Source organism: Lepus europaeus, chromosome 20 (assembly GCF_033115175.1).
Source record: "Lepus europaeus isolate LE1 chromosome 20, mLepTim1.pri, whole genome shotgun sequence".
NCBI lineage: Eukaryota > Metazoa > Chordata > Mammalia > Lagomorpha > Leporidae > Lepus > Lepus europaeus.
The window spans coordinates 64,659,765-64,686,530 of NC_084846.1; the positions used below are offsets into that span (position 1 = coordinate 64,659,765).

Consider the following 26,766-nt stretch of genomic DNA (forward strand, 5'->3'; position numbering starts at 1 on the left):
ATTTGAGAGGTAGAGTTACAAAGAGAGGGAGAAATAGAGAAATACAGAGAGATCTTTTTTCCCCTAAAGATTTATTTATTTATGTATTTGTTTGTTTATTTGAAAGTCAATTACGGAGAGGGAGAGGGAGAGGGAGAGGGAGAGGGAGAGGGAGAGGGAGAGGGAGAGGGAGAGGGAGAGGGAGAGGGAGAGGGAGATGGGTCCTCCATCCACTAGTTCACTCCCCAATTAGCCACAATGGTCGGAGCTGGGCCGATCCGAAGCCAGGAGTCAGGAGCTTCCTCTGGGTCTCCCACGGGGGTGCAGGGGCCCAAGTACTTGGGTCATCTTCCACCGCTTTCCCGGGTCATAGCAGGGATCTGGATCGGAAGAGGAGCAGCCAGAACTCGAGGTGGCACCCACAGGGGATGCCGGGATGTAGTGGGCAGCGGCTTAGCCCACTACACCACAGCACCGGCCCCGTCCGAGCCTTTATGCAGCACTGGCCATGTGTTTAGCGTGCTGCACATGAGGCCATGAGTCACCCTCTGCTTCTCAGGTTCTCCGGCCTCTCTGTGTCCTGAGGCAGGAGGGGACCAACCTACACCCCAACCATGGCAGCCACAGTGGGGCTCCTTAACACCCACATTCACCGCTCGTCCACACCATCCCACAGCTCTGTCTGACCCTGGGTCTCCAGGCTCTACCCTCCTCTACGGCCCAGGTCCCCCAGAACTTAAACTCTCAACGCTCCCCTACGAAACATGACAGCGTGGGATTCCCACCAGCGAGCGCCTTCTCTCGAATGGCATCCGTGGAACCCAACCACGGGAACTCAGTGACACGAGGCCAGGCGTCCACAGTGCTGAGGGCCGCGTGGGCACAAGCGGCTCAGTCCCAGGCAAAGCGAGGAAAGCCACGGCCAGACACTGAGCCCATCCGCCAGCGGCAGCGCCATCATTTCCATATGCAAATGTGACAGCTCATAAAGTGCAGTGCTACGGCGACTTCTGCACTGAGGCGGGGGTTGGAATGTGAGTCAGCAGAAAAGGCGAAGATGAACCCGAAAAGGAAGAGTAAAAATGTTCCAGGTTAGAGAGGACGTCCTTAACCCTCCCCCCATCGCCGACAAGATCACCATTATCAGGCCAGTGATGAGGCAAAATGGGCTAAGCAGCTGCCTGCAACACCAGCATCCCACACAGACGCCAGTTCAAGTCTTGGCTGCTCTACTTCCAATCCAGCTCCCTGCTAATGGCCTGGGACAGCAGCAGAAGATGGCCCAAGTCCTTGGGCCCCTGCACCCACGTGGGAGACCCAGAAGAAGCTCCTGGCTCCTGGCTTCAGCCTGGCCCAGTCCCAACCATGGTGGACATTTGGGGACTGAACCAGCAGATGGAAGACACCTCTCTCTCTCTCTCTATCTCTCTCTCTCTCTGCTGCCTCTCCCTCTATCTCTTTGTACCTCTGCCTTTCAAATAAATAAAAAATATCTTTAAAAAAAAAGTAAGAGAAGGGAGGCGTGCCGAGCTTATACTGACATCGGATGGACGCTGAGCCTGCACCCGACTGCCCTGGACACGCAGCCCACTGCAGGCACCGCTCGCCACCATGTAAACGCCAGCCAGGGGCTGGTCCCACCCTCCACGTGGCTGTGACTGTCCACAAGCCCTGCATCTCGTGGCCCAGCAGCCCAGAGGCAGGCATCCTCCCACGCTGATGGTCACGCCACACACGTGGGTGCCTGACCCACGCTGGCCTTGACAAGGGGCCCTGGAAGCCTTGGCCAGCGAAGGCTGCTGGGGGCCCTGCCCACCCACTCTCCGAGTCCCACACAGGCCAGGCCCCAGTTTGTCAGTGGCTCCCTCCACGTCTGACACACACGTGGCCACAGCGAGCCCCCTTGTCCCTTCCCTGGCTACAAGGACGTGGGGACTGGGGCCACCACTGCGTCTCTCCACATTTCCATGGCCCGGCCGCCCGAGAGCACACAGGGGCCACAAAACCTCCACCTGAGGAACAGCGTGGACGGCAACCGCCCCAGCACCGAAACCGTTTCCAGGTGGCAGCTCCTGCAGCACAGGTACGTGGCTGGTCAGCCTGGCCGCTCCGCTCAGGAAGTCTGAACAACCAAAATCCGCCTGCACAATCGACCGACGCCACCCAGACACCCCTGGTGGGCGAAACCCCAACCCCCAACCACCCGGCGTGCTGAGAAGCAGCCAGCAGGGCCCAGCACCTGCCGGGTGCAGACGCAGAAAACACAGGGGCATTGGGGCAAATGCACAATGAGAGCAGGCGTGTGGGCGCTGGGCAGGTGGCACGTGGGTCACAGCCAGGCTCAGAGAAGCGGAAGCACAGCCATCGGCCCCCAAGGCACCGCACGGAATCTGGCCCAGGTGCCTCTTCTCAGACTTCCGGAAGATTCCTTCCAGGACCACCTCTGGGAACAGGGCAAGTCTGATGGGGAGAGCTGAGCTTGGCAGCCCGTGGGGTCTGTACAGTGAGCCTCTGTGGGGGAGGCAGAGGGACCCACGGTGGGGGTCGGGTAGGGCCCCAGCTCTGGCCGTCCTGGGAAGGGGTTTGGAGACAGCACCTGGAGAGCAAACGCAAGAGCCAGCGGATTATCTGCACCACAAAGCAGTCTGGTTTTCACGGCTCTGACACTCGGGGGCACCTGCTGAGCCCCAGACTCACGGACAGACTTGGACTCACAGGCTCGGCCCGCCCACCGACTCAGCTGACACGCCCCACACGTGTCCTGCCCTGCTGGCCCACTCTCTGCTGCCAACGACGACACCACGCCAGCACACAGCACTGCACCTGTGCGCTGCTGAACAGAGGCTCAGCAACACAAGAACTCTGCCTGAAGACGCACCTGCCCTGTGCCCGGGCCCACACCCGGCATCGGGAGGCAAAGCAGAGCCGGCCCCAGGCCTCCAGGGCTTCCAGCTGCGGCTAGGCAGTGCCAGTCCAGCCATCACCGACGGCCACTGAGGGCCGACAGTTCTGGAGGAACGAGGGGCAGTGAGGCGCCTCCCAAGGACAGCAGAGCTGTCCACAGCACAGCTTTCCCCTTCCAAAGCTCTGTGCTCGGTGACTTCTCCCCAGAGACACAGCTCCAGCGCACCGCTGTGGACTCGAGGGACCCGCAGCCCCCAGGCCTGCCACGGTCAAGGCCGCTGCCCACACCACGCTCACCACCACGCCACAGGGCCTCCAGGGAAAGCCCCCAGCAGAGCCCAGCAGCCTGCAGGGCTCAAGGCCTGTGAGCGTCCCCTCAGGAGGCAGACACAGGTGCGCAGGGGTGAATGAGGGCAGCCCGTCCTGCGCGCAGGTGAGCAGGCAGGCACCGGAGGACGGGGTTGCACCTGTCCCACCCCTGGGACTTGCATCCGCCAGCTCAGGGCCACTGTTCACAGCAGAAGAACTGAACCATCACCCTCTGGGGGGCCTGCAGGGCTGGGTGCAGAGCAGTGGCTGCAGCAGCAGGGAACCGTCCCAGGGCAAGCCAGGTGGCCCACCCGCCACCTCTGGGCAGGCGTGCCCAGCCCATCCCTGCACACGCCTCCCTGGGGTCTTCACGGCCACCCTGCCGTGAAGTCTCTCGTAAACCCCACGTGTCCAGGGTTACCCGGGTATGAGTGGCGGAGCCCAGACTGGCACCCAAGTTCTAAAACTTCCTACTGCCCACGCTGCCAGTGACCCAGATGACCGTCCCAGCCGGGGAGGCCCAGAGCCACCTGGCAGGGACCACGGCACCGGTGCCCAAGTCACCTGGGCCTGGCTCCCGTGCTCGGGAAGCAGCCGACAGAGGCAGTGCCTGCCAGGGAAATGACACTTGGGGGAAGGAGGGGATGAGAGCGAAGCCTGTGCCGGGGAGGGGAGGGGAGGGGAGGTCACCGAGGAGGGGGGAGCTGGTGAATCACTGGGTTTCCTGGAGCAGGGGGAGGCAGGGGCGAGCATGGCCCAGGACCAAGAGGAGGCCCCAGGAGCCCACAGGCCCAGTCGGTGCCCAGGAGCCGCCCGGCACCCTCCCCCGCCCCGCCCTGCCCACCCAGCGGCACCCGAAGCCTGCCGCTGGCATTCAGGGGAAGCCGGACTGTGTCCTTCTGCAAGGTTTCCCGGTGCGCAGGCATGGCTGTCCCAGCCGGGCTGGCCGCAGTTCCCTGCTCCGTTCCCGGCGAGGTGACCACGGCGGGCACTCACCTTGGCAGGAGCTGCCCCGGCCGCAAACCCCACACGCTCCGGACGATGTCACCGGCTTGCTCTTAAAACTCTGCGGCCTCGAGGCTGCTTCTCCGGCCTGGAAAAGGAAAGGCGGACACCTTCAGTCCAGGCGCAGTTCCCCTCCCCTCGCAGGACACGGTGGACCGAGCGCAGCCTGGACGGAGCCAGAGCAGGAACTTTACCAAGCAAACGGGGGACAGGAAAACCGCCGCGGCTGTGCCACGGTTCCCACGGCAGCTCAGGGCGCGCTGTCGGCACCCAGACCCAGACACAGTCCAAGGATCCCTCACACCCACTGCACAGCCCGCTGGGGGTCCTGGGAGCCCAGCATCACCAGCGCTGCTCATATGGCCATGGCACAGGCTGCTCCGGCCCCGCCCTGAGCCCCGTGTGCCTCTGCAGACCAGGGACCACGCGTGTGTGTCCTCCTGAGACGCGGCCACAGCCCCTGCGTGCATGTTGGCAGAGTCACCACTCACAGCTGGTCTAAAGATCCTATAGGAGTTCAATTTGCCCTAGAAACCAAACACCAGCCACGAACCGGCTGCCAACCAGCGCCGGTGAGCTCCATCAGCAACGAAGATCCGCCTGCAGTCTCCAAGGCCGTCACGTGCCCGCCAGAACGACTTGAATTTACGCGTCCCGGACGATGTGGAGGAAGTCAGCTTAACAATTTCTTCTAAACTTAAAACGCAAATCCATCCCACGACCCTGGGACCCCACCCTTATGGACCTGAAAAAGAAGTCAATGCCTACAAAGACTCGCACATGAATGGTCACAGCAACCTTATTTCAGGGTGCCCAAAAGAGGAAGTGCTCCAGTGCCCATCAAAAGGAAATTGGCCCAGTCACATGCTGGAATCCACACACAGACCACCACCACACACAGACAGCGGAAGCATCACACGGATGGACAGACACCAGGCACAGGACACACAGCGTTCATGGGCGGCCAGCTCACAGAGAGTCGCCAGCAGTGGTAGGAGCGGCCTCGTCCCAGACGACACGCTCCCTGGACGACACGCTCCCGGACAGGGAGGTGTCCCACGCCTCACCCTGGAGCCGGCGGTCACGCACAGGCACGAGTATTTCGGTCACGGAATGGTGTCCTTAAGATCCTTACAGTGTGCTGTCTGTATCAACAAAAACAGCCCTGGCAGGTGCTGGTAACCCAGCTCCAAAGGTGAGCACAGGACGACGCCACACATCTTCATTTATCTCTTAAAAGCACCTACAGGAAGTTCCACTCCTGATCCAGAGGAAGTTCCAGGAACAAGATTCGTTCTCACATCCCCAGTAACGGCCACGGCATGATATGAGGCAGACACGACACCGGGGACGAAGCGTGGTGCCATTTCCTTGTCGGAGACATGGAACCCGTGCTGAGCACCAGCACTGCCCCCGTGACGCCAAGGAGGAAGGCAGAGCCTGGGTCCACCAGGGCGCTGCCTGCATTGAGGAGGGAAGGGTCCCAGGAGGGAGGTGGGCAGCAGTGGTCTGGGGGACAGCAGTCAGCTCGGTACTGTGAGCACACGTGTGTGTGCGTGTGTGAGAGGACGCTACCCAGGGCTGGAGAAAGAATGGCCAGACAGAATCGGAGGAGACGAGGCCTGGTGCTCTCACGGTGCTGGGAACAGCGTCCGATCCCACAGCCAGGCCAGGAATCCTGAGAACGCGCAGTGTTCCACGACAACACGGAGAGACCTGGCCTGACTCGTGGGGGACTGCTAGCTCTGAACTGACCGCTGCTCCTCTCCTGTCCACTCCCTCTGAAAAGCAACACCCAACGGGATCACGCTGTTTCCAAGTAACTTACCAGCACCCAGGAAGGAAAAGCTCACAGTGTCTGACATCCAACTGAAAATGATCGGGCACTGAGAGAGAGGAAAACACAACCAGACGGGGCATGCTGCGCAGACAGACAGCAGAACGAGCAGACAGGGTGACGGCGGCACTGACTGCATTCCACACGGCCCAGAGGGCAAGTGGAGCAGACCCCAGCCGAACGCCCGCAGGAGAAAACGGATGGAAAGCACGCTGGGTGGGGACGAGACAGCGAGACGGGCAGGCAGCAGCGGCCCCAGGGCTCCAGCACACACGCGTGTAACTGGAGTCCCTGAAGGAGAGGAAGGGCGTGGAGCAGCCAACAGCAAACAAGTGAGGGCTGCAGTTTTCCCAAATAGGAGAGAAACTATAAAACCCTCAGAACTGAGAGACTCGGAAAATCCGGAGGACCAGAAACAAGAAGGCTGCCCACCACGACGGAGCTCAAGCGCGGTAAGGAGAGGGGTGAGGCACTGCTACCCGCTGTGGGCACAGGTTTGTGTCCCGGCCGCTCCATTTCTGATCCAGCCTCTGCTAACGGCCTGAGAAGGCAGTGGAGGATGGCCCGTGCACTTGGGGCCCTGCCCCACGTGGGAGACCTGGATGGAGTTCCTGGTTCCAGCCTAGCCCAGCCCTGGCCATTGCAGCCATCTGGGGAGAGAACCAACAAATCGAAGAGCTCTTTCTCTGTCTCTCCCTGTTTCTCTGTAATTCTAATCTTCAAATAAATAAATAACGTTAAAAAAATAAAGAAAACGTAAAAGAAATGTTCCAGAAATGACAGGAAGGCCCAGCATAACCAAACTCAAACCCAGTAATTAGGAGGAAACCCCAAAGGCAGCCAGAGGGGAGAGGAAGCTGAAGCTATGGCTCCATGCAGACTTCTCACATCTAGAGAAATGCAGGCCAAGAACAACATAAAGACCCACAGAGCCAGAGTCCTATCCCCAGCTAAAGCATCTTTCAAAAATGAAAGTAAGGGGCCAGCGCTGTGGCATAGCGGGTAAGGCTGCTGCCTGTAGTGCCGGCATCCCACATAGGCGCCGGTTCACGTCCCGGCTGCTCCACTTCTGATCCAGCTCTCCGCTACGGCCTGGGAAAGCAGTGGCTTCGGTTCAGCATAGCTCTGGCCATTGCAGCCATCCGGAGACTGAACCAGCAGATGAAGACCTCTCTCTCTCTCTCTCTCTCTCTCTGCCTCTTCTCTCTCTGTAACTGTGCCTTTCAAATAAATAAAATAAATCTTTAATTAAAAAAAAAGAAAGCAACAAAAGCTGGAAGATGAAAGAACTTATCGGGAGCCCACGTATCCGTAGGGCGTGCTGAGGTCAGCCCGGGCAGGAGGGCAGCGGACATTGGAAAGGCAGCCTTACAGGGAGGGATGAGCAGTGTCAGGAACGGTGACCGCACGGCTATGGACAAGACTCTGTCCTCCTGTGTCTGAAGCACCCTAAAGATAAGCCACTGTTCAAAGAAAACAGTTCTGTAAGGTCATCTAACACGAGAAAAGTAAGACCTGTGACGACACGGCACAAGCTCAGGAAAGGAGAGCCCCACGAGGCTCTCGGGGCCACTGTGGAAGGGCCAGTACCCGTGGGGCGTCAGGGGCACCTGTCAAGTCCCACAGGAGCCGCTGCAACATCAGGTGGTAGCCGGTGCAGCAGCAGAGGAGACAACTTACAACATTCAACAAATCCCAAACAGCAAAGTGAGGAACAGGAAGGCAGAAGACGAGTGTGGCAGAGACAAAGCAAGTGACATTCGATAAACAACTGAACTAGAGGTCAAGCACTGTCAGGCCGTCTTCTTCACTTTTATTATCTGAAAGGCAGAATTACAGAGAGAAGGAGACAGAGCAAGCAAGAGAGAGAGCACGCGCATTCTTCCATCTACTGGACGGCGGCAATGGCCAGGGCTAAGCTCAGCCGCAGCCAGGAGCCAGCAGCTTCATCCAGGGCTCCCACATGGGCGCAGGGACCCAAGCACTTGGACCTCCTTCCCCTGCTTCTCCCAGGTGCATTAGCAGGGAACTGGCTCAGAAACGGAGCAGCCGGAACATGAACCGGTGCCCATGGATGCCAGGGCTGCAGGGCTGCAGGCAGTGGCTTTACCAGCGATGCCACAGTGCCAGCCCCATCAGACTGTCTAACAACGGGAAGAGAAAGATGAGGCGTGGAGGACATGTCACGCTGACGTCAAAGGGAATGGGCGTGGCTGCACTGACAGAAGACCAAGGCCAGAGATGCCTACATCAACCACAGGGCCGTGGAAGCAGACTTTAGATCAAAGCGTATCCACAAGAGGGTTGGGCAGTGTGGCCCGCAGGCTAAGCTGCCATCTGCCGTGCCAGCATCCCATTTCGGAATGCCAGGTCAAGTGGGAGGCTCAGCCGCTCCGCTTCCAACCCAGCTTCCTGTCAATGCACCGGGGAAAGCAGCAGAAGATGGCGCAGGTCCTTGGGTCCCTGCCACCCAAGGGTGAGACCTGGTTGGAGTTCCTGGCTCCTGGCTTCAGCTGGTCCAGCCCCAGCCATCGCAGTCATCTGGGAAATGAACCAGTGGTTGGAAGACTTCTCTTCCTGTCCCTCTCTTTGTAACTCTTTCAGATGAATAAACCATTAAAAAGTATACTCGCACTATAGAAAGCCACTTTACAATGAGAAAAGACAATGACAAAATGTCAACACTCATGAAGCAAAATCCGACAGAACCCCGAGAGGAAGCAGGCCAATGTGCAAACACAGAACGTCACTACCCACATACACTAGGCCTCGTCCCTGCCCCCAAACCCCCGTGCCTCAGAGGTGACTCGATGTGGACACAGCCTGCAGAGAGGTGCTGGGGCCAAGGTCTGGGCGCGGCACACGGGATACTGCGTGCGCACAGCCAAGGAGGGCGGTCTCGCAGAAACAACCTGCCTATCCCTCGCTGTTGCAGGCACCCGCGGGGGTGATAAGCAATCTCCGTCTGTCTCTAACTTTCAAATAAATTGAGACAAATGAGTAATTTTTAAAATAAAATAAACAAGTGTACAGAAGATTTGGACATCTTCAAAGAACTTGACCTGACACAGCACATTTGCCCCAAAAGAAACAGGTGCCGACGGGGTGTTTACCAAGGATGAAAGACCCTACTCCAGGACGTAAAACAACTCTAAGTCAGGAACATCCCAGTCATAAAGGATGTGCTCTGGGGCCAGCAGTGTGGCACAGCAGGTAAAGCCACCATCCGCAATGCCGGCATACCAGGCAGGCTCTGGTTCCTGTCCCAACTGCTCCACTTTTGATCCAGTTCCCTACAAAAAGCCTGGGAAAACAATGGAAGATGGCCCAAGTCCTTGGGTTCCTGCCATCCATGGGGGACACCCAGATGAAGTTCCTGGTTTCTGGCTTCAGCCAGGCCCAGCCCCAGCCATTGCGGCCACCTGCAGAGTGAACCAGCAGATGGAAGAGCGCTCACTCTCCCTCTCCCTCTCTCTCTCTCTCTAGATGTTAACTCTGACTTTCAAATAAATAAATGTTTTTTAAAAAGGTTTTCTGACCACAACATGATTAAATTTGAACACAGAAGCAGAAAGATCTCTAGAAAATCACCCAATATTTAAAACTGAATGACACACTCCTAAATGACCCACAAGTTATCTTAAAGAATCCAGACGGCTGACACACCATGACAGGCTGGATTCATCCCAAGAATGCAAGGTTGGTTTAACCTTCAAGTCAACTCAGACACTGAGAAAGAAAAATGCCTGGTCTTTACAATAACGCAGAAAACTGAGAAAATCTGATATTCACTTCCTGGGTAAAAACTTTTGTTCAGCTAGGACAGGAACGGAACTCCCTCAGGTTCATAAACTGTGCAAACCCACAGCAAACATCCGACTTGACGCTGAAGGACCTTGGGCTCAGGAACAAGACAATGGTGTCCTCAATCAACACTTCTCTCCAGGATGTCCAGAGGAGCTGACCAGTGCCATCAGCAAGAAGCAGCAGCAAAGGACACCGGGCTTGGAAGGGGACAGGGAACCGTCCTCCGTCGTTGACAATCTGATTGCCTGCATGGAGACATCCCACGGATTCTACAAATGGACTCGGTAAAGGTGAGGGACACAAGGTCAGTACGCAAAGTCTACACACGAGTACCGACCATTCGGAAACCCCAAGATCATCGCCACGTAGAGCAGCAACAGGGGCACAACCGCCTGCACCACCAGCATCCCATACGGGGGCCCGGCTGCTGCACTTCCCATCCCGCTCCCCACTAATGCGCCTGAGTGCTCAGGCCCTGCCACCCACATAGGAGACCGACATGGAGCTCCAGGCTCTTAACTTCAGCCTGGCCCAGCCCAGCTGTTGCAGCTACTTGGGGGCTGAACCAGTGGATGGAAGATCTCTCTCTCTCTCTCTCTCTCCCAACTCTGCCTTTCAAATAAATAAATACATCTTAAACAAGATAGCATTAGATCCATTAAATACGCAAGGATAAATCTGACAATCAGTATGAACAACCTAGAGAATAAAAACTATAAAACGCTAGAAGAGATTAAAGAGGACTCGAGGAACTGAAGAGATGTTCACAGGCTGAAGACTTACTAGAATTAGGATCAGGTTCTTCCCGAACTGTCGAGAGATCCTACACAATCTGAGTCAGAGACATGTGTGTGTGTAGCTGGTGCACACCCTGGGTGCACACCAGTACTTGGGTTCCCTCCACCCACGTGGGAGGCCTGGACTGAGCTCCGAGCTCCTGGCATGCGCTTGACCCAACCCTGGTTGGTGCAGGCATTTAGGGAGTGAAACAGCAGGTGCAATCAATCTCTCCCCTCCTTACATGTAAAATTAAAATTAATTTAAATATTTTTAAATGTGTTCTTGGCATCCTACAAAACTAACAAGACAAGGTGTTGAATAAACACACCACATTCTAACTTGCAACCCAGTGAGATCTAATTACTCCCCCTTTCCCCAATGCTGGCGCACGCACACAGCTCCTCACTCCCCCACCATGGCAGACATAGCTAGCCCGTCGCGTCCACCCCTCCAGCTGGCCTCCGCGAGCCACTCCCAGGAGCCAGGACTGGCCAAGGACTGACGCCAGCATGCCTGTGCTTTGGGACTGCCTGGGTCTCCCCACTGTCATTCAAGCTGCCTGGAAGGCGGCAACTTGTAGCTCCTTGTCATCCCCAGTTCTAGTCCCCACCTCAGTCCTGCAGTGGCCTTGTCAATGACCACGTCCCCTCGGGCTTTTGTGCAGACTGTCCCACTAGGGAAAGTGTCCTGAGCCAAGCAGAAGCCATCACATCAGATCGTCCACCTGCAGTCCAGTCTCGGTGGCCCTGGGCAAGTCGCCTCTCAACCGCGAGGGATGCCCTCCCCTCCTGCCTCTTAGCAGAGCTCCTGACCAGCGACAAACACCAGTCCATAAGAAGCACTTGAGCACTGTCGCTGTTTTGTTTTGTTTTTTTTAGGATGTATTTGAAAGGCAGAATGACAAAGAGAGGGAGAGACAGAGCGAGATCTTCCACCCACTGATTCACTTCCCAAATGCCCACAGCAGCCAGGGCTGGGCCCGGCCAAAGCCAGGAAGTTGGAGACTCATCCTGGTCTCCCACACGGGTAGCAGGGGGCCATGCACCGGGACCTTCTGACGCCTTCCCAGACTCGTAAGCAGGGACCTGGATCAGAAGCAGAGCAGCCAGGGCTCACCGGCACGCCGACACGGATGCCAGCGTTGCAGGCAGCGGCTTAACCCGCTGCGCCACAATGCCCGCCCCCGGGCACAGTTTTATAAAGAGCTCAGCCTCAGCTCCGTCCCAGACCAATTAAATCAGATTACCAGGGGGCGGGGCCAGAACCCTGGCCAGGGCCCAAAGCTCCCCCAGGTGACTCCAATTAGCCGCCAAGCCCGTGCCCACCGTTCCGTGGGGCTCCACCTCAAAGGGCTCCCAGAACCTGGAACTGCACCACAGGCTTATTTTGTGCAAAAAATTACTTCAAAATCCATGCATACTTCAAAAAGTTCATGAAAAAATGTGTATTATGAAAAAAATCAAAACTACGCACAGATTTCAAAACAGTCTGGACCAAATTCAACTTACTTTTTAACCTCACTTTTCCGTGAGCTTCCGCAAGTACCCCTCACTCTTGTGTTTTCGGCAGAAACCAGACTCCCTGAGAGCAGACGCTGTGTGTCCAATGTCACGGGGGTCCCGGTGTTAGCAGGGCGCATCCGTGTCCCCATCGGCAGCAGCATGTGGCCCAAGTGGGGACGGCGAGCTCTGGGCAGCCCACGCGGGAGGGCTGGCCTCTCCCCCAGCCCCGCATTCACAGGGGCAGCCATTCACGGCCCAGACAAGCACAGCCCTGTCCGGCAGCACCCCAGCTGGGCCTCGCCCTGCACCCCACTGCAGCCTCCTGGAGGCAGGACACCGGCCCGGTCCCCTTTGTCCTCGGTGCCTGGCAGCCAGCGGGCCGTGGCCCCTCAATGAACGTCTGTGGACCGAATGAATCAGCCACAGTGTGCGGGCCAAGGAGGAACGCGCTGGCCTTTTCCTCCTTACAAATACCTTTACTGCCCCGGCGAGAAAGAGGCACTGTTCCCCGCTGGTGCACAGCGAGAAGCCCCTCGGAGGGGACCGGCAGGGAGGGCACCGAGGCCGGCACAAGCACATCTGGACCACACGGCCCTGTCTCCACCTGGTCCTGGTCCGGCCCGGGCTCTCTCTCCAGCAGCCAGCAGGCCCCGCTCAGGAATCTAATTGCATGTAATTGTGAGACAGAAGAGGAGCGCGCAAGGCTGGGGTCCCCCTGAGGGGCACAGCAATGAGTGCAGCTTCTCGCAGGGGCTCCGTGTGGTGCGGAAAAGCCGCCCAAGGGAGCGAGCTGCACGCGGACAAACGCTAAGCCGCTCCAGGCCCGCGCTCAAGTGGAGGCGGCAGTGCGGGCTGCACGGTCCCGGGGGGCGCTGGGCACCAGGACAGCCTGCTGGAGCGACCCCGAGAGGCAGGGCCTGATCAAACACCTCACTGACAGGCAGCAAACCGGGCGGAAGCGACGACCCCGGCCCGCGGAGCCCTCCCGGCCCCCGCCTGCCCCGCGCTGCGCCGAGCACGGGCGCGCAGGGACCGCTCTGGCGACCCGCGCTCCCGGTAACCGCGCAAAAGTTTCGGGACGAACGCAGCAAACGCCCGACAGCGAGAAGCGGCTGCCGCTGAACCCGGGGCGAATCCCCAGCCCCGTGGGCTCCGCTGGGAGCCGCCCCGGGGGCCCCGGGCGCCACGGCCCCAGCCCACCTGCGCGCCCCGCGACGCCGCTCGTTACCTTCGAGCAGCGAGTCCGCGCCGAGGCCCGCGTCCCACCTCCACGCCCGCGGAGTCAGCGCTTCGGAGAGACGCTGGAGCGGGAGGCGTGGAGCCCGGGGCCCCGCTCGCTCTCCAGGGGCCGCCGCGCTCCGACCACAGCCCCACCGGCCCTGCGCGCATACGGACGCGCGCTCCCGGGGACACGCGCGTGGGCGGGCAGGCGCGCGCGCACCCACAGCACGCCGCGGACACGAGCGAGCGCGCCCGGTGCGGCCCACGTGCGGCCCGGCCCCGCGCGCGCCGCGCTCACCTGGCTCCGGCGCGGCCCGGCCCCGCGCGTCAGGGCGCGCAGCCTCATGGCCGCCCGGCGCCCGCGGGCCTTCAGGAGCGGCGGTCCGCGCAGGGGAGGTGGCCGGCGCCGCGCGTTCCGAGAGCCCGGGGAAAGGTGCGGAGCCCGGCGGGCGCCGAGGGCTCGTGGCAGCGGGGCCCGGCCGCGCGCGCCCCGCCACGGGCAGTCGGACGCCGGGAACAAAAGCCCGCGCGGGCGCCCAGCATCTGACACGAATTAGCCCGGTCCCCGCCCCGCCCGCAGCGCGCGGAGCCCCGGGGACGCCGCCCGCCGGGCAGGGCAGCGCCTGCAGCCGCTTCGCCCGGCCCCGCCAGGGTTCAGGCCTCCGCGCGCGCCGGCGGACTCCCAGGCTTGTCTGGGGTGGGACCCCGCCAGTCCCCCGGGAACTGCCTCCCCAGCAGGGCGTGGGGAGCAGGAGGACCACAGGCAGCCCTGGAACCAGCCGGCCTCGCTGCGGGACAGGACCCAGGGCGACCCAAAGCTAACCCGCAGGAGGGCCGCCCGTCCCGGGGGCCTGCCCGTGTGTTGTACTATTTATGCCAGAGAGAGAGAGAGAGATATCTTGCACCCACTGGTTCACTCCCCAAACCAACAGCCAGGGCTGAGGCAGACGGACACCGAACTGTGTCCCGCGTGGGGGTCAGGGTCCCAGGTGCCGGGCCATGGCCTGCTGCCTCCGGGTGCACACGAGCAGGAGCCAGAACTCGAACCAGGCACCTGGGGTGGGTGTAGGCGTCCCACAGGTGCTGAGCCGAACACCCACGCTACGCACCAGCGTTTTAGGAGAAATGCGAGAGCTGCAGGGGAGGAGGTGCGCAGATGGTGGGGGGCACCCAGGAGTCTGGGCAGTGGGAGGGTCCCATAGGAAAGCCACAGCCAAGGGCCGGCGCCGAGGCTCAATAGGCTAACCCTCCGCCTTGCGGCGCTGGCACACCGGGTTCTAGTCCCGGTCGGGGCGCCGGATTCTGTCCCGGTTGTCCCTCTTCCAGGCCAGCTCTCTGCTGTGGCCATGGAGTGCAGTGGAGGATGGTCCAGGTGCTTGGGCCCTGCACCCCATGGGAGACCAGGAGAAACACCTGGCTCCCGCCTTCAGATCAGCGTGGTGCACCGGCCGCAGCGCGCCAGCCGCAGCGGCCATTGGAGGGTGAACCAATGGCAAAAAAAAAGGAGACCTTTCTCTCTGTTTCTCCCTCTCACTGTCCACTCAGCCTGTCAAAAAAAAAAAAAAAGGAAAGCCACGGCCAGACCAGCCCCTTCCAAGGGCCGGTGGGGTTGCAGGCCGCGGTCCCCATGGCCGCGCTCCCTGGAGCAGCACACCCAGGCCTCCTACAGGAGACTCCACGGAGAGCCGGTGTTGTGGCACCGCGGGTTAAGCCACCACCCATAACTCATACATCCCGTACCCCAGAGACCCCGGCCGCTCTGCTTCCAGCTCAGCTCCCTGCTGATGTACCCAGGAAGGCAGCAGAGGACGGCCCATGCGGGACACCAGGATGGAGCTCCTGGCTCCTGGCCCCAGGCTGGCCCAGCCCTGGCCGCTGTGGCCACTTGGAGAGTGAACCAGGATGGAAGAGCTCTGTCTCTCTCTGCCTTTCAAATGAAGAAATCTTTTTAAAAATAGCTCTATGGCAAAGTCTAGTTTCTTAGAAAAATTTTTTAAAAAATGCTTAAAACATGGAGGTGTCCAAGCCTCTTGTGAGCAGGAGACCCTGCCCTGCAGTGCCCGCGCCCCAGCAGGGGGGTCCTCCGGGCCTTGGCTCCAGGCCAGCCCCCAGCAGTTCTCAGGACCCCAGTGTCCCCCAGCTCAGCCTTTGTGGAGCCAGGGCTCCGGCCTCTGATCCGCAGCTCCACTCTCAACTCCAATGCCTGCCACACAGAGGGCGGCCTGGGTGGGCCCGGCCAGGCCTTTATGGCTAACACATGTGCAAACTCCAGGCCTCCATCCCCTCTCAGGTCCGAGCATCCATCTGTCTGTTTCCACGGTGAGGAGCAAGGCTGCCCCTCCACTTCCAACGACGCCGTTCTGGTGCCAGTTCCTCTCCCGGCCAGCACGGGGCCGTCACCTGCACTCTGCTCACTGCTCCCCGTTCTCTGTGTCCATTCATCCTCACACATGCTGTTTGTATGGAAGCCTTAGTTTTTGCAATTGTGCCCCTCCTGATGCATCCTGGTCCCGCAGGTGACCGAGGAATCCCTGAGAACACATCTGTGTCACGTTCATTTCAGAGCCCTGAATCTAACCCAAGAGCAGACCTACAGCAGCGACTGTAAGCCGAGCTCAAAGCGTGGCCTTGGGTGCTGCTCTTCCCCCAACCTTGCCCCAGCGCCCCGGGAACGAGCGGGAGGAATCTGAATTTGGTGATGGGCAGACAGTCCCTAGACGTGACCAAGCTCGCCGCACATGAGCACCTGCCCCACTCTCTCTGGGCTCCACCAGGGACGAGCAGTCAAGGGTCGGGCACTGCGCTGCCCACGGCCACCAGGAGGAATTGCTTGGAGGTGCTTCCTGCTGTAGGCAGGCGGACCCTGAACCTGCTGCGACTCATTTTCTCTCTGAGCGGAGAGGGTGTATTGAGCCACTAGCGATGCTCGCCGGGAAAAGGGAAGGCCAGACCTGGACAAGGAGCGGAGCCGGTGGCTGGACTGGTGCTGCCTTATGGACTGAAGGGCGTTCCCCTTGTCATCACTACAGTGACAGCCCACAGGGAGACCAGCGCCCTCCCAGGGCTCACCGGCAGTGTCTACCCCGGATCCCAAACACTGCAGCCGGAGGGGCCTTCCCTGGCTGGTCAGCAGCCAGGCCTGGGCAGCCCTTCCCCACCCTTCCCCCTCCCCCTGGGGCTCAGGGCATTTTCCCATCCTGCTTTCTGGCTGCCCTTCTGGGCTTCGATGAGACTGGTAAGAATCCCCCCCCCCCCCCCCGCCGTCCCTGAGCAGGCCTCAAGGGCGGGCCCCAGCCCTCCCAGCTGCACCCTGGGGCTCCTCTGGGATTGTCCCCACGTGGCCTGGGCAGGGGCAGCAGGTGCAGGTGCAGGAGGGACACCTGCTTTGCTGTTCCCACCCCTGGCCTGGGCCACACCCCCTCTGACCGGGCTCTGTGTGTATGTGTGTGTGCGCACGCGCACACAGCACACTGGGGCCACAGAGCCTAGGGATCTGAGGAATCCGTGTGTGTGTGTGTGTGTCTGGGCACACAGCACGCTGAGGCCCAGAGCCTGGGGATCTGGGGAATCCGTGTGTGCGTGCGCGTGTGTGTGTGTGTGTGTGTCTGGGCACACAGCACGCTGAGGCCCCAGGGCCCTGGGATTTGGGGGATCCGTGTGTGTGTGTGTGTGTGTGTCTGGGCACACAGCACGCGGAGGCCCCAGGGCCCTGGGATTTGGGGGATCCGTGTGTGTGTGTGTGTGTGTGTGTGTACGCGCACACAGCACGCTGAGGCCCAGAGCCTGGGGATCTGGGGGATCCGTGTGTGTGTGTGTGTGTGTCTGGGCACACAGCACGCTGAGGCCCCAGGGCCCTGGGATTTGGGGGATCCGTGTGTGTGTGTGTGTGTGGGCACACAGCACGCAGAGGCCCCAGGGCCCTGGGATTTGGGGGATCCGTGTGTGTGTGTGTGTGTGTGGGCACACAGCACGCAGAGGCCCCAGGGCCCTGGGATCTGGGGAATCCGTGTGTGCGTGCGCGCGCGCGCGTGTGTGTGTGTGTGTGTGTGTCTGGGCACACAGCACGCGGAGGCCCCAGGGCCCTGGGATTTGGGGAATCCAGATCCAAGGCCGGCAGGTGCGGCACGAGCTCCTTGAGACAGAGACTGTCCCCCAGCACCCGCGCCCTCTGCAGGCGACAGAGCCCCGACTCTGGGGTTCCCGCTGTCGGAGTCACCTCACCCCGGCTGCCAACTGCACATCCCCAGGGACGAAGCACTGCGCTTCCTAGATAGCAGGTGTCACCAAACGGGCACCAGACCAGGGACACGGGCCCGTGACAAGAACCACTGCGACCCCAGACGGGAGGGTGCCCGGGGAAGGCCAGGGCGCTCCTGGGCTTAGGGCTCCCACTGTGCCCCTGTCCACTCAGGAAGCCCTGAGTGGTGAGTGCGGTCTTGGGTGGGGGAGTACAGGGAGGACGCCGCCACCCACACTTACCCCTGCCATGCACACGGCAGTGCCGGAGGCCCAGGCACGGGCATCCCTCCACATCTCCCCAGGGGGCTGTTCTCTTCAGTCGGGTTGAGACACCCAGGGCCTGAGGACAGAGGCACCCGTGGGAGCCCTGCACCGAGATGGCTGCTCACTGTCCCCTCACAAAGCCATGGCTCTCGTGCGCTCACTCCACACGCTGCCGGAAGGGGTCTGCACAGTACCCACCGCCTGTCCCTCTTTCCCTATGAAGAGGGGCCCCAAGCAGCCCGGAGGAGTTTGGGGGCAGGTGATAGGCCCTGGCTGACGAGGGGACGTGGGCTGTTGCCATCAACAGTCAGCTGCAGCTACAGCCTCTTCCTGGAGGAATGAGTGCTGGGCCTGCAGCGGAGCTGGGCTGTGGTGCGGTGCGGTGAGCTGCCACCTGCAACCCTACATCCCATACGGACGCTGCTTCCAGTCCCGGCTGCTCCCCTACATCCCATACAGACGCTGCTTCCAGTCCCGGCTGCTCCCCTACATCCCATACGGACGCTGCTTCCAGTCCCGGCTGCTCCCCTACATCCCATACGGACGCTGCTTCCAGTCCCGGCTGCGCCGCTTCCTTCCAGCCCCCTGCTAATGCTCCCGCTAAGGCACCGGATGATGGCCCAGCTTCCTGGGCTCTGCCACCCACGTGGGAGACCCAGATAGAGCTCCCGGCTCCTGGCGTTGGCCCAGCCCTGGCTGATACGGCCATGTGGATGGAAGAGACTTTTCTGTCTCTGTCATTTTGCCTTTAAAATAAATAAATAAGTCTTTTAAAATAAAATCAAACACCCAAGTGGATTTGCTCCTAGAGACCTTTGCATCCCTGGGAGGGAGGCGAGAGGGCAGGCTGAGGTTGTCAGAGCAGACCTTTGAGGCCACTCCCACTGCACAGACCCCCCGCCCCAGGATCTGCCACACACGGAGGCTGCGAGCCCACCACTGCCAGGGCACCTCGCGGGCTCCGGTCCCACCACGGCCGGGCTCACGGGCGCCGACAACTCCGTGTCTCCAAGTTAAACCTCAGGAGCCAGCAGCCCTGGCCTGCCACCCCGCAGCGACCTGCTCGGCCTGCCCTGGACACGAGGCTCCTGCCCCCGAAGCACCCCCGACCTCGCTCACCCAACCTAACACGAGACGTTCGCGGGACATGGAAGGCACACTCCTGACCGATGCTGGGACAACAGGAAACCTCAACCTCCATGACGCCCAGACAGCAGCAGCGAGGCGGCCTCTCCGGCGGGCCATCTCCCCTGGCCGGCAACCAGGACCCGGCCTCCCAGAACACGGGGTGATGCCCCCTGGCGGCAATGCCAGGGGGACGCCGTGGGGCCTATGGAGGCGCTGGACGGGCCAGGACTCCCAGGCATGACCGACTGCCAGGGACACTGCCCGGCCACATCAGGAGGCCCCACAGTGGCGTGCACCTGAGCGCAGGGAGGAGCCGAACACCAGCTGTGCGCCGGACACGTGGAACCCGGGACGCAAAGCGGGGCGCGTGGCTTCCCCGTCACAGCCAACGGGCTGACGCTCGGGCCCGAAGCATCGTACCTGAGTCACTGTCGGCACAGCCACAGCACAGCAGGACTGCACTCAGGACCCAGGGTGGCTGGAGGAGAACTCTGGCATCCCACTGCTCCCGGCCTCACCTGTGCGCCAGGCCCCACTCCAGACCACCCAGGAGGGAGGGCTTTGGCCGGCTGTATGCGCGTGACGGCCTTCGCACTGCCCTTACTGGGCGACAAAGCAGCCCGAGCCCCTGCTGCAGACCCCCGTCCCCAGGGAAGCAGGGAAGTGGCCCCATGGCTGTCGTCCTGTGCCGCTCCCGAGTCTGGGCCCCGCCCAGCCTATAAAGCTCATGTGTGCCAGCACGCGGGTGCCCTCGGCCTCGGGAAGCAAGTGGATCGGCAAGGCGACAGGCCAGGCTTTAAGGTGACTGTCCCGGGCCACACCCAAGGTCAGGCCCAGGGCTGGGCCTCTGGAATGCGCTGGCCTCCTATCTCCTGCCCTTTGAATCTGATTAGCTGGTTTACAATGCGGCCCAGCCCCCTGCTCCTCTGGCCATTCACGGGTTCCGGGTTCCTGGGTGGGAGGGGGCAGAGAGGGAAGGCTCCGGGGACAGCATTCACGAGCCAAGGGTGGGGGCGGGAGTGGCAGGGGCAGAGGGAAATCCCAAGAGGCTCCGTGGTCCCGTCCCGTCAGCCTGCTCCACCCACAGATAGACAGACGGAGTGTCTCCACTCCGGGCCAGGCTGATGGCGCTTCTTGACACAGCCGTCGGAGGAGGACCGCGGCCCAGCACAAAACCCGCCTTTGCCCTGGGAACCCACAGCCGTGAACGCACCCAGTGTTATTTCCTGCACGTGGGCCTGTGCTCCAACCTGCTCAGCCAGCCGCTGCCCCGGGGCACTTGCACACGCCGAGCCTCCAGCTCCTCCCTCACTGTCCTCCTCTCTTCAAATTCCTGCCAGATTGGCTGGCGCCGTGGCTTAACAGGCTAATCCTCCGCCTTGCGGCGCCGGCACACCAGGTTCTAGTCCCGGTCAGGGCGCCGGATTCTATCCCGGTTGCCCCTCTTCCAGGCCAGCTCTCTGCTATGGCCCGGGGAAGGCAGTGGAGGATGGCCCAAGTGCTTGGGCCCTGCACCCACATGGGAGACCAGGAAAAGCACCTGGCTCCTGGCTTCGGATCAGCGCGATGCGCCGGCCGCAGCGGCCATTGGAGGGTGAACCAACGGCAAAAAGGAAGACCTTTCTCTCTGTCTCTCTCTCTCTATCCACTCTGCCTGTCAAAAAAAAATTCCTGCCAGATGCCACGGTCTCCAGGGTGCCTGAGTGCCACCTTACGGACAACAGAGCGCCCACCCCTCACCCAGCACACTGTCCAGCAGTCACGGCACGGGGAGGTCACGTCCGTGATGGCAGGGCTAAGGACTCACGGAGTGATGAATGACTGACGCCCCACTGGGCCTCAGACGCTGCCCCACACCCCGGCCTCCCCTTCTGCTCCCCATGGCCTGCTCCAAGGCCTGCCGATCAGAAGGACGCAGCCCTGCTTTCCAAATGATGGCCAAAGGAGGCGGGAAAAGACACGCGCACCACCCCGGGGCTCTGCGGCCAGTGGGGGCCATGATGAGGCCGGGTGTGTGCGGAGAGCAGGGAGCGCGGGGGCTCCCAGGCCTTCGTAAAGGTTAAGCATGCAGACGAAGGCGGTGGGAACTGGACCCCATCCCACCAGCCAGCTGGGACACAAGATGCAGCAGTGAGACACAGGGCAGGGCCTCTGGGGGCAGCTCCCGGGGCCTCGCGGCTGGCAAAGGGGAGGGCTCGGCCTGAGACTCAGACAGAAATGGACGCGGCCACAGGGTTTGAGCAAGGAAGTGTGAGTTCTGACTGCACACGTTGGCACGGGCCTGGCTGCCCCGGGACAGACACATGTACACTGCCCCCACGTGCAGGCTGCGGGCCTGCTCACAGCACCGGAGGGAAACAGCAAGAGCGGCCCCCAACAGGGCCAGTGGAGCGAGCCAACAGACACACGGAACACATGCACACACACGTGCACACACTCAGGCACTCACACATGCACACATGCAGGCACACACACGCACATCTGTGTGTACACGTTTGCACATGCATTTACCCATACACACGTGCACACATCTGCTCGTGCACACGTGTACATAGCCATGACCACACGTGTGTGTCAGAGGGCAGGAAGACAGGAGCCGGGATCGAGCAGCTCCGAGGAATGGACTACATGGCACTGGGACCCTCACACCTGCAGAGCCTGCACGGCCTGGGAAGCCCGGCTCAGCAGTGCGTCTTTGCGAAGAGGCCGAGGGCCCGCCCCGCCAGGCGTGGGAGCCGTCCCCTGCCTGCGTGTGGCTGGAGAGCTCTCCCCACACACAGGAAGTGCCTGCACAGGCCCTGAGCAGGCCCAGCAAGGTCCCCCTGCGTGGTCACCCACACACAGCCCTCCCCGCACATTCTCCCAACACCTGATCCTCCCCTCTGTTCACTCCTCTTCTCCTCGGGCTGTTGTGGCTGCAAGACAGGCCGTGACAGAACAGGGATTGCACTAGCCACAGGAACGCTCAGGGGCGTGCTCCCAGTCCTCCCGCCCCGCCAGAAAGCTGATGGGGCCCGCACGTGTGTGAGAAAGTTTGCCCGGAGGAACAAGAAAAAACAGCAACCCCAACCATGCTCCGCCTCCACCTCAGAAACGAAAGGCCACACCCACACAGCCACAGACACGCACATGCATGCACACACACGTGCACACACAGACACACACACATACAGACATGCACACACAGACACAAATACGGACATGCACACACATCCAGACACGTACACACAAAGACACGCACACACATACACACATGCGCACACACAGACATGCACACTCACAGAGACATGCACAGACACACAGACACGCACACGCACGCACGCAGAGACACGCACACACAGACATGCACACACCCACAGACACACACACAGACACGCACAGACACACACACAGACATGCATACAGACACGCACACTCACAGAGACATACACACAGAGACACGCACACGCATGCACACACAGACACACAGACATGCACACACACCCACAGACACGCACACACGCACACACAGACACGCACACAGAGACACACACGCGTAGACACACATACAGACATGCACATACACAGACACGCACACTTACAGAGACACGCACACACACAGACACACAGACAGGCACACACGTGCACACACACACAGACACAAATACAGACATGCACACACACCCAGACACGCACAGACACACGCAGACACACACATGCACACACTGACACAAACATGCACACACTGACACACATAGACATGCACACACAGACACGCACACTCACAGAGACACGCACACACAGAGACACACAGACATGCACACATGCACACAGACACACACGTGCACACACGCACAGACACAAATACAGACATGCACACACCCAGACACACACAGACACACACGTGCACACACATGCACACACAGACACACATACAGACATGCACACACAGAGATACACGCACAGACATGCGCACACACAGATACACACAGACATGCACACACACATGTGCATGCTATGTACTCACACCCAGGCACATGCACGTGCGTGCTGCCTACATGTGTGTGTGCAGCAGTACACGTGTGCACACATACACACAGGTGTGCCCAAACACAACTCCTGCACAGGTGGCGGTGAGCAGGTGGCGCTCCACCTGTCAGGCCCTTGTTCAGGTTCCTGCTGCCCCGGGGTCCCCCCACGCTGGGCAACAACAGGCTGTGGTCAACACCACTCACGTGCAGCACCCTGCAGACACTGGCACCTCAAAACGCCTGAAGTTCTCTTTAATAAACAAAGGAAGCCCCCACTCTGAGACACACAGGGGTCTCTCCTGCCTGCCCCCGGGGCCACTCCGTGTCCTGCCCACCCTGGAGCCTTGCGGACCCGGGAGCCTGCGGTCTGGGGTCCGAGTCCAGGATCTGAAGCCCTGAACCAGCGGGGTTGCTGCGGGAGGCTCCGCCCCCCAGAGGGCTCCATGTTGGCTCTGCCTGCTGGCTGCCTGGTGTCGCTGCCCAGCCCAGGAGTGGGGTGAGGGGACACAGCTGCAGGCGGTGCCCCAAGCACTTCCAGACCCAGGGGCTCCCGGCTGGCACTCAGTAAACAGGGCCGCTGCTCACATCCTTGCTACCGTGGCCCGGCTCCCAAGGCAGGAGTGGCACTGGCAGTTCTGGGGCACACGGCTGAGCGACCCTCCCCTGCCCTGGGTCTCCTGTCTCAAGAGAACCAAGAACAGGGGAGATAGGGGCCGCACAAGGCTGACCAGAGGAAGTCCCACCCATGCCGAGCCCTGCGGGCAAGCACAGCCGGGCCACCCTGCCAGCCGGGAGCACCTTCAGTGGAGCCATGCGGACCTTCTCCTCCGGGAGGGTGCACTGAGCAAGACACAGGCCACTTCCACCCGGCTGCCCGTCCATCCGCCCGCCCACCAGCCAGCCTATCAGACCCGCCTCGGAGGGACCCAAGCAAGCAGAATTGGGCCAGGCAGAGCATCAGTGACCTCCGGGCGTGGCGGCAGGTCCTGCAGGAGGGAATGAGGAAGCCGGCAGCCCCCAGCGTCAGAACCTGGTGTGGGTTCCCAGCATGAAAGGTAAGGGAATTTGCTGTCCCGACAGGAACAAGCCGCAGCAAGCCAGGTGCCCGGAGATCAAAGAGACGGAGTCACCTCCCAGGTAATCCCCGCCAGGAATGCTTCCTCGCAGGCCTGTTTGCTTTGCTCTGCTCACCCACCAGGGAGAAGCAAAGCCCCTCCAGCCCCGAGGCGGACCTGACGCTCGCAGAGGGTCCACACCCCTCCCCGCGCCCCACATGAAAGAGGTCCGTCAGGGACGGAGAAAGGGCTCCAACAGTCTCCCCTAAGGACCTGGGCTCCAGCCTCCTCCGCCTTCGCCTGCCTGCGAATCCTCACGGGCTCCTGTTTCCCTGCCGAGAGAACTGGGACGAGATGCCCTTGGCTTCCCAGGACTGGTGTCCTCCCACACGCAGGGAAGGGGAGGAGAGGGCGGCACGCAGGTGCTGGTTGTGACCCGCCCCGGCCCGTGGCCCTCCTGCCCTCTCCAAGCACCTGGCTGCCCCGGAGGACGCACACCTGGAGGGCAACCCAGCTTGGGGCACAGACACACCGCCCTTACAGCATAACCTCCCTGACCTCCGAGAGGCTTCGCCTGGAGCCAGGCACGGGAAAACCAGAGGCAAATCTCCCAGCGCCCAAACCTTCCCGAGGGAGCCCCAGCAAGGCTCGGAGAGGCAGACACAAAAGTAGCAGCTCCCACCTCCCTGGACTCTGGACCTGGACTCACTCTCTGATCCCAGGCCTAATACAAAGAGCCGGGGATGCGTATTTGGATTTTAATAATGGGGCCAGCGCCTCCCCCAGGGGATGGAGAGGAAGGGCAGAGGTGTCCGTGTGACGCCTGTCTTAGCCACATCTGCCCAGTGAGCTCCACCAATGCTCTGGTGCGTGGTAGTGGCCCAGCTGCCACCTGCAGGGCTGTGCAGGGAATGGAGAGGAGGAGGCAGGGACCAGGGCCGGAGAGCACCAGAGGGGCAGAGGGCTCCAGCAGGAGGCACAGGAGCCGATCTCCTGGGAGGCCAGACTGCTCTGTGCCCCCGCCCAGGCCCACACCGTCCCACAGACCCAGCCTCCACGGGCTTCCCCTCTGGGCTCTTGCCTACCGCTGCACCTGCTCCTTCCTCTCCCCCACCCCCACCCTAGCCCACTGCAGGCCCTGGCTGCCCTGAGCATCCTCAGCAGGACACGGGCGACCAGGAAGAAGGACCAGAGATCGGCCGAGCAGGACAGAGACAGCAGGGGCTCGAGAGAGCAGCACTGCCCCGGGAGACACACACAGGAAGGCCACAGGGCGGCCATCTGGGGGACGCCCGCCAATCGAGGGCCGCCAGTGGGTGCCTGGAAGGTGCTGTGGTTGTGGGAGCGGAGTGTCTGAGTTTTCTAGGCAGTGCACAGACCTGGTGCGCCAGGGGCATCAGCAACCCCACCTCACAACAAACTCCCCATGCGGGGGCGTGAATCCAGCCTCGTCTTCCTTCCAGCCACAGCCAGATCCACCTTGACCTCGTGTGACCCCACACAACCCCGTGGGAACCCATGTTGCGCGGCCTCACCCCTAACCCCTACGGTGTCACTCCAGGGTGACTGTTCACCGACGGCCTTCCCGGTGTGACCTCACTGGAGCATCGCTGTAACGCACAGTCTGCCCCTCGCCCAGGGTCACAGAGCGAGGACGAGGTGAGCTGCAGGTGCTGGGGCGGGGACGGGCACGGACGTGACTACCTTATGGCCCCTGTGCCTCTGCGCTCACTCTAGGATATTAATTCCTCGAGGAAAATCCGCTAGGAAGCAGGGTACTCATAGTCTCAAAGGTAGACAGCAGTGCTGGCGCCGACGGCCACGGGGTCTTACCCAGGTGACCGCAGGGCGCTGGCCAGCAGTGGGACAGAGGCACACGGCGCCTCCTCACACGCACCATCACCCGGCCCGGCACAGGCCATTTATCCTGAGGGGGAGGACAAGACAGGAGCCAGCAACTCCAACTGTGCCCCCCAGGACACTGGCCCCAGCCCTTCTAGGAGGAGAGAAGCAGCCCCAGCTCTGACGACAGGAGGACCCAGCAATCTACCCGACGAGCTAGCAGGATCTCAGGAGAACGGGCAGACAGACGACGTCGCCGGCTGTGTTTCTAGGCACGAGTGACAAACACAGGGACACAGTGTCAAAAGCACAGTACCACTCACAGCCGCAGGGAGAAGGAAGGGAAACACGTGGGTGGAGTGTTAACAAAACCTGTAGGAGACCTGGGTCAGAGACAATGCCTCACCTGGAGAGGACGCCATGTGCACAGAGGGAAGACTCACCAGCAAAGCTGCGACCTGCGGCAGCACGTGGTCAAGCACTGCCTGGCGCTTCCGTCGGCAGCACACAGGAGCCGACAGGCGCGACAACCCTGGCGACTCTCGGGAGCCAGCTGCCTACGGCTCCCCAGCCACACAGCACAGAGAGACGACAGAATCACAGGGACTGAGAGCAGGTCAGTGGCTACCGGGTTACGGAGAAGGGATGGGAGGGAGACGGAGTGGCTACACCATGGCCACACGAGGGCCCCTGCTGAATGTTCTGGAATGTTCTGGAACTGCACCTGTCAGGGTCTGCCTCCCGCACTGCTGTGCAGTTGTTCAATGGGAACTGGATTAAGGGTCCACGCACTCTCTGTGTTTACCTTACACCTGCCTGCAAGCTGTCACCAAGAAAGAAATTTAATCTACAAAAAAAAAAAAAAGGCTTTGGAAATTTCAAAA

At 61.0% G+C, this 26,766-nt stretch overlaps 1 protein-coding gene across 4 annotated transcripts in view; it reads right to left on the reverse strand.

Moving 5' to 3' along the window:
- TNS3 (tensin 3) overlaps window positions 1–26,766 on the reverse strand; it is a 188,121-nt gene that overhangs the window by 147,965 nt on the left and 13,390 nt on the right. For 3 of the 4 annotated variants that reach the window (XM_062178939.1, XM_062178938.1, XM_062178937.1), the window contains one exon: window positions 4,189–4,285. The exons of the other annotated variant lie outside the window; for it this stretch is intronic. The gene's annotated coding sequence lies outside the window, so the exon portion shown is untranslated. Of the gene's footprint in view, window positions 1–4,188; window positions 4,286–26,766 lie in introns of those variants that run through there. 4 annotated transcript variants of the gene reach the window in all.